The sequence below is a fragment of the Myotis yumanensis genome, unplaced genomic scaffold, assembly GCF_028538775.1.
Source record: "Myotis yumanensis isolate MYYU_CA2020_CCGP unplaced genomic scaffold, mMyoYum1.0.hap1 SCAF_4, whole genome shotgun sequence".
NCBI lineage: Eukaryota > Metazoa > Chordata > Mammalia > Chiroptera > Vespertilionidae > Myotis > Myotis yumanensis.
Window position 1 is genome coordinate 85,522,030 of NW_027223755.1, and position 6,645 is coordinate 85,528,674.

Consider the following 6,645-nt stretch of genomic DNA (forward strand, 5'->3'; position numbering starts at 1 on the left):
CGCAGGCTGCGGCCCCAGGCTGGTGGGCGAGTATCTCTTCAAAAGGCTCCCCCTCAAGCACGACCAGGAGCCTGGGAGCCCAGAGGCCTTTGAGGGGCCCCTCTGCACCCTCTGGTGTCTGACTTTTATCTGAGCCTCTCCCTGAAACTACTAGCCATTCTCTTAGCCACTCTGAAGCCCTCTCCCATGCATTGGGCCCAATGAAACAGTGAAGATTTTTGCAGGAAAAGAAAAAGCAAAGAGGAAGAAGTGATGAAGATGTGGCTTTATACATACAATGGAATATTATTCAGCCATAGAAAGAAGGAAATCTATCATTAGTGACAACCTGGATGGGCCTTAAGGAGATTATTCTAAGTGAAACAAAGACAAGTAGCATATGACCTCACTTCTATGTAGAGTCTATAAAAGCTGAACTCCTAGAAATAAAGATGGAATGGTGGTTTCCAGGGGCTGGGGGTGGAGGAAATGGGGAAGTGGGGGGTCAAAGGTACAAACTTCTAGTTACAATTTAGGGGGACCTACCACACAGCCTGGTGACTATAGTTAACTCTATCGCATACTGGAAAGTTGCTAAGAAAGTAGATCTCTTATATTCTCAGAGAAATGGTAACTAATGGTTAACTGATCTTGTTATGGTCGTCATTTTGCAATATATGTGTGTATTAAACCATCTCGTTTCACACCTTAAATTTGTACAAAATTATATGTTGATTCTATTTGATAGATGTATTCCGAGAACTAGAATGTTTGCAAAACGTATATTTGTTAAAGGTGTATCCAGAACTCTCAAAGCTCAATAAATAACAAGAAGAAAAAAAAACAATTAAAAAGTGGGCAAAAGATTTCCACAGCCATTTCAGATCCAATTAGATATAGGTGTGGCACAGAAAGGCCATCAGTTGTTGGGAAAATGCACGTTGAAATGTCAAGGATGAAACACTGTACACAACAAGGGCCGGTGAGGATGAGCAACTGCCCCTCCTGGAGGGGCGCCATGGAGCAGCCGCTCTGGAAACCAGTTTTGCCGTCTCTTATACAGTTCAGTGTGCACTCACCAGAGGAGCCAGTCATTCCACTCCCAGGCAGGGGCTGGAGATAAAGGACCGCTTAAGGTCACACAAAAGCCATTAAACAAGTGTTATAGCAGTTTTATTCATAATTGCCAAGAAACTGAAAAAACAAGCCAACGGTCCTTCAACAGGCAAACAGGTGAACTGTGATTCATCCAAAAAACGGAACGCTACTCAGCAATACAAAGGAATGAATTCTCCACACACGCAACATCGATGCATCTCAAAGGCATTATACTAAGCGAAGGAAACCAAGCTCAAATGGCTACAAACTCCATGCATCCTTTCATAGGCATCCCAGAAAAGGCTGACGTGTGAGCACAGAAAAGCAAACCAGTGGTTGCCAGAGGCTTTGGTTAGGGTCCCTGACTATAACCGGTCAGAAAGAGGGGCTTTGGGAAGTTGGAACTGTTCTATATTTTGACACAAATGGTGATGATTATGACTAGAAGCATTTGTCCAAACTCATAGAATTGTTAACTAAAAGGGGGGGGGCGGTGATTTTACCAGAAAAATTAAAAATCAACTTAAGTAAAAGGCATTATAAAATAATGACAAGATAAGCCATAGAGTGGGAGAAGATATTAGCCTTTATAACCAACCAAGGAAAAATATCTAGAATATATACAAGTTTTTACCAAGCAAGCACTAAATAGTAAGAAGGGCAAAAACTTGAACAAACAACAACAACAAAAAAATAAAACAACAACAACAACAAAAGCTTGAACAAACATTCCCCAGAGGGGAGATACAAAGATCATTACATGTGAATTAGTGCAGGCCTCATCGGTCAGGAAATGCAGATCCAAAACCAACTGGGCTATGTACACCCCCACCCGACTGATAAAATCAAAACATCTGACACTATGGGCTGTTGGCAAGGACAGGGACGACTGTGGGGGGTGATGAGGATCATTGATCGGCCACATCCTGCACGCCCCCTACTGGTGATCGAGCCCATACCCTGGGCATGTGCCCGGACAGGGAATCGAACAATGACCTCCTGGTTCATAGGTCAATGCTCAACCAGTGAGTCACACCAGCCGGGCAAGACTTCACTCTTTCTTATGGCGGAATAATATTCCATCATGTGCAAAAAACACATTCTGTTTATACATTCTTCATTTGATAGACATTTGGCTGTTTCCACCTTTTGCTTATTGTAAATAATCCTATAATATAAAAGGGCAATCCACAAATTGACAAAGGGCAGAACAACCAGTCGCTATGACCTACACTGACCACTAGGGGGCAGATGTTCAATGCAGGAGCTGCCCCCTGGTGGTCAGTATGCTCCCACAAGGGGAGTGTCATTCAGCCAGAAGCTGGGCTCACAGTTGGTGAGCACAGTGGCGGTGGTGGGAGCCTCTCCCGCCTCCGAGGCAGAACTAAGGACGTCAGTCGGACATCCCCTGAGGGCTCCTGGACTTTGAGAGGGTGCAGGCCAGGCTGAGGGATCCCCGCCCCCCAAGTGCATGAATTTCATGCACTGGGCCTCTAGTATTGCTATAAATAATCATGAACAAGTATTTCTTTGATACCTGTTTTCAATTTTGGGGGGAAACTCGTTAATACTGATGTCATGAACCCATGCCAGCTGTTTAACAGCCATCTTATTAGGAGCTGGTGTTACATGGTTGAGCTAGGATTTGGCTCCAACCCCAGCTCTGCCACTTCTACCCTGCTCTCTGCACAATGGAAATATGAAAAGGTTCCTGTATAAAGTGTCTGCACCCTTTACCCTTACTGGATCTCTCATTTTGGGATTATGAGTTGAAAGATGATGATTTAATAAAAATATTGCCTGACTTGGCAGTTAACTATTGATGTACCATGGGCAAAATGCCCTAACCAGAATCAGAAGGGAAACCTCAGGCCTACACCCTCATCTCACGGCAATAGGGAGCTGAGGAAGCTCTGAGGAACGCGGTGGGGCCTGTGTATGTAAGGGCTAGTGTGGCCCGGGCATCACCAGGACCAGGAGATGGTCTTTCTGCTCAGAGGCCAAGCTCCAGTTTCCAGAGGACCCCAGGCTTCCTGTTGTTGCACGTCCTGGACACCAGAGGGCGCCACGAGAACACAGATAGTAGCAGTACCCACCTGCGCATGCTCAGTCAAAGTCTTTTTGGATGGCAAAGTGGTCTCAGGAAATACTAGGAAACCAACTGCCTCTGTTTGAGGTGCCGCGCTGGGAACAGCATAAGTGATGACACATCTGGGACTAGCTTGCAAGAAAGAGCCTCCCCCCCCCATCCGCCTCCTCCCCCCATCCGCCTCCTCCCCCCATCCGCCTCCTCCTCTCGCCCTCCTCCCTGGCTTCCTTTCTTCTTTCCTCCCTCAGTGTAGATGAGTTGCTGTTCCTATTTATCTGCTTTTCTAAGTTAGCATACACATAGGGTCCTTCTGGAACGTGCCCCTCCTTGACCAGGAATCAAACCTGCGACCCTTTGGTATGTGGGCTGACCACGGAGAAACACTGGCCAGAGCTGGGGGATATACTTTAGAGTAGGGTTGCTGGGCCACATGGTAATTCTAAGTTCAACTTTTTGAGGAACTGCCAAACCCAGCAATTTGTTTCAAATTGCTCCCCACTGCCTTCTAGCAACTCTGAACTATTTCCATTTATATAACAGGCACAGTGAGAGCCTCAGGAACTTGCCTGAGGCCAAACCGCTCATAAAGGACCAGCCAGCACACGACTGGGTCTGCCTTGGGCACAGCCTGTGCTCACCCTACCCCACTCCCATCCCCCAGCCACTGGGCGCTTCTTCCAGGCGTGGACTGGGCCTCACCGGCTGCTCTGATCTCTGGGCTCCAGGCACAGGTAGCAGTGGTTAGTAGTTTTCCTCTTTGGTGGACACAATTAAGCCCCCAACAGAGAGCAAGGAGAAAGGGGGAGTCAAGGGTGGCTGGGCAGGAGGATGGGGGTGCTGGCCGATGAGATGGGAGTGCACAGTGGAGCGGGGTGCGGGGACATGATGAATTCCATTTTGGACATGTTGGGTCTGAGTGGTTGGCCCATGGCGCATCTGGGAGAGGACATCCTGAGGGCAGTTAGATCCTGAGTCCTGTGCACCCGTACAGCTGGTAAGTGAAACAGTGTGAGGGGATGAGATGACCCAGAGAGTAAGGAAAGCAATGAGGGGCCTCACCGTTTGGGTCTATTTGTTACAGCCAAGCCTACTGTTACTAATACTATTTTCCCTTCTTTGGCTAAATAAAAGGGTCTAGGTGCATTTTTTCATTCCTAACCAGATGGTGAACTAACATTGTCACATAAGTCACTGTCACTAACATAAGTTTCATGAGTGCAGACATTTAGGATGGGAAGAGAAAGAGGGTCACATGAGAGACGGGGGCAAAGACGAGGGTGGCAGGAGGAAACCAGGGAGCTATGGGTCCTGCAAGCCAAAGCTGGGAGTTTTCAAACATAACAGAGAGAGAGAGAGCCAAATACAGCAGCAGAAACGTTCACTGGGCAAGGGCTCAGAAATGCATGGACTTGTGTGAGGGTCCACTGTACTTCCTGCCTGAGCAATGTCAGTGAGGCGGACAGAAGCCAGAGTGCTGGGCGTGAGGAAGGGAATGAGGGTGAGGGGCTGCAGACTGTGCTATGACAGAGGTAAAACTGAGGCAGGAAGAACGCAAGAAGTTCCCGAAGGAAAGAACACATTTAGTAAAAGTATCCTGGAGGAAATTGGAAAGAACAGGGAGAGACGAGTTGGTCTCCTGCCACCAGGGGGCGATCTGCACCAGCCCACCATCTAATAAACTTTGAAAGGAGGTAGGTGGAGAAATGTGATCAATAAATTTAAGTTTCTCTAGGAAGCTTTCCTATAGCAACAGAAGCCCATATACAATAAATAAATCTGTGGGGTTGAGTTAACTGCTCAAGTGCATTCCATAGAGGATTTATTACAGAAAAACAGCTCAAATTTCATCTTTTAAGATATTCAGTGATCTCAAGATTAGGGCCTTTAAGATAGATTGGTGGTGAGTTTGGGAAAAGGAGAGAAACTTAGGTGAATCCAGGAACAGACATTTAGGGGGACAGTCATGCAGACAGAATACTATTTTCCCTTCTTTGGCAAAATATAAGGGTCTAGATGCATTTTTTCATCCTTAACCAGATGGTGAACTAACATTGTCACATAAATCACTGTCACTAACATAAGTTTCATGAACATACATCACAGGAGGAAGAAGGAAGTTTATAGATCCCAGAATCTAAAATCAAAACAATAAGAAACACTTTGGGGGTCACTGGCGGTGGGGGGGGGGGGGAGGCGGGGAGCGGGGGCAGGTTAGGCCCACAGTGGGGACAAGACAGCTACTGACTGGTTTGGGGAGAGCTTTTTGCTCCGGTCCTTTCTCTCTCCCACTTGGGCATATTACTCACCTCTCAGTAGCCACTTCAGGATAGAAAAACAGCAGGGCCAGCTGTCCCCATATAACAACTGGAATGGAACTACTAGTTTAAAGATGGCCAGACTGTCCAGCCTGTGACCCCGAATGACCTTTTGGAGCAGAAACCCCCAACTTTATCTCCCATGGCTGTCTGGGAACTATACAGGGCTGTTATGTGAGACAGAAAGAAACTTCTACTGTGGTAAGTCATTTAGTACATGTTTGGGTCTATTTGTTACAGCCAAGCCTACTGTTACTAATACATTAACCAAAATTCAGAATCCATAGACAGAGTTAACATAGGTGACAGATTGAAAAAAAAGATGTTTGTAGCATCCAAAACTGACAAGAGATTAACAGCTATTTCAGATCAGAAATTTCTATAAAGTAAGCAACACTACCCCCCTCCCCCGACCCCCATCCAACTAGAAATCCACTTGACAAGCGGGCAAAGGATAAAAATGCATGGAGGTAGAATTCAAAATGGCTAAATGTGAACATAAAGAGCTGCTCAACATCACCGGTAACCAGAGAAATTAAAATTATAACAGGAATATAAGACACCTCTTATCCCAATCAGATTGGGTAAACTCAGAAATGAAGACAAGGCAAAGCGTAGGTGAGAACGGAGGAAATGGAACTGCCATGTATGCGCTGCTGGTGGGCTATACCCTGGTGCAGCCCTGCAGGGGAGCAACCTGGTGGGATTGAATGGAATTGAGAGTGTAGACTCCGTAAGCAGCGATCCTGTTGTAACTCTGACACGGGACTGTAAAGGGCATCGCTGGTGGCAGCCGAGAGCTGGAGTGGACCCACTTTCCTGCCGGGGGATTGGATCTGCAGCACAGAAGCACGAAACTAAACTGACATGAAATTGAGTGAAACATAGCAAGAAGCAGCATGAAATACACAGCACCACAGTGTTTACATCAACTGGAGATGACCACACACACACACACACACACACACACACACACACACACACACACACGGCCAAGGATATACTAATGGACGCCTCTGGTGTGTGGGCAGGTGAAGAGGGGCCGTGCATGCGCATCAGAACGATGATCCAGTGCTATGAGCTGAATGTTTTTAGCTCTACTTTTTGCACCTAAGTTCCAAAGGGGGGAAAAATACCCTCTCAGGGGAAGGATTATCTGCAGGG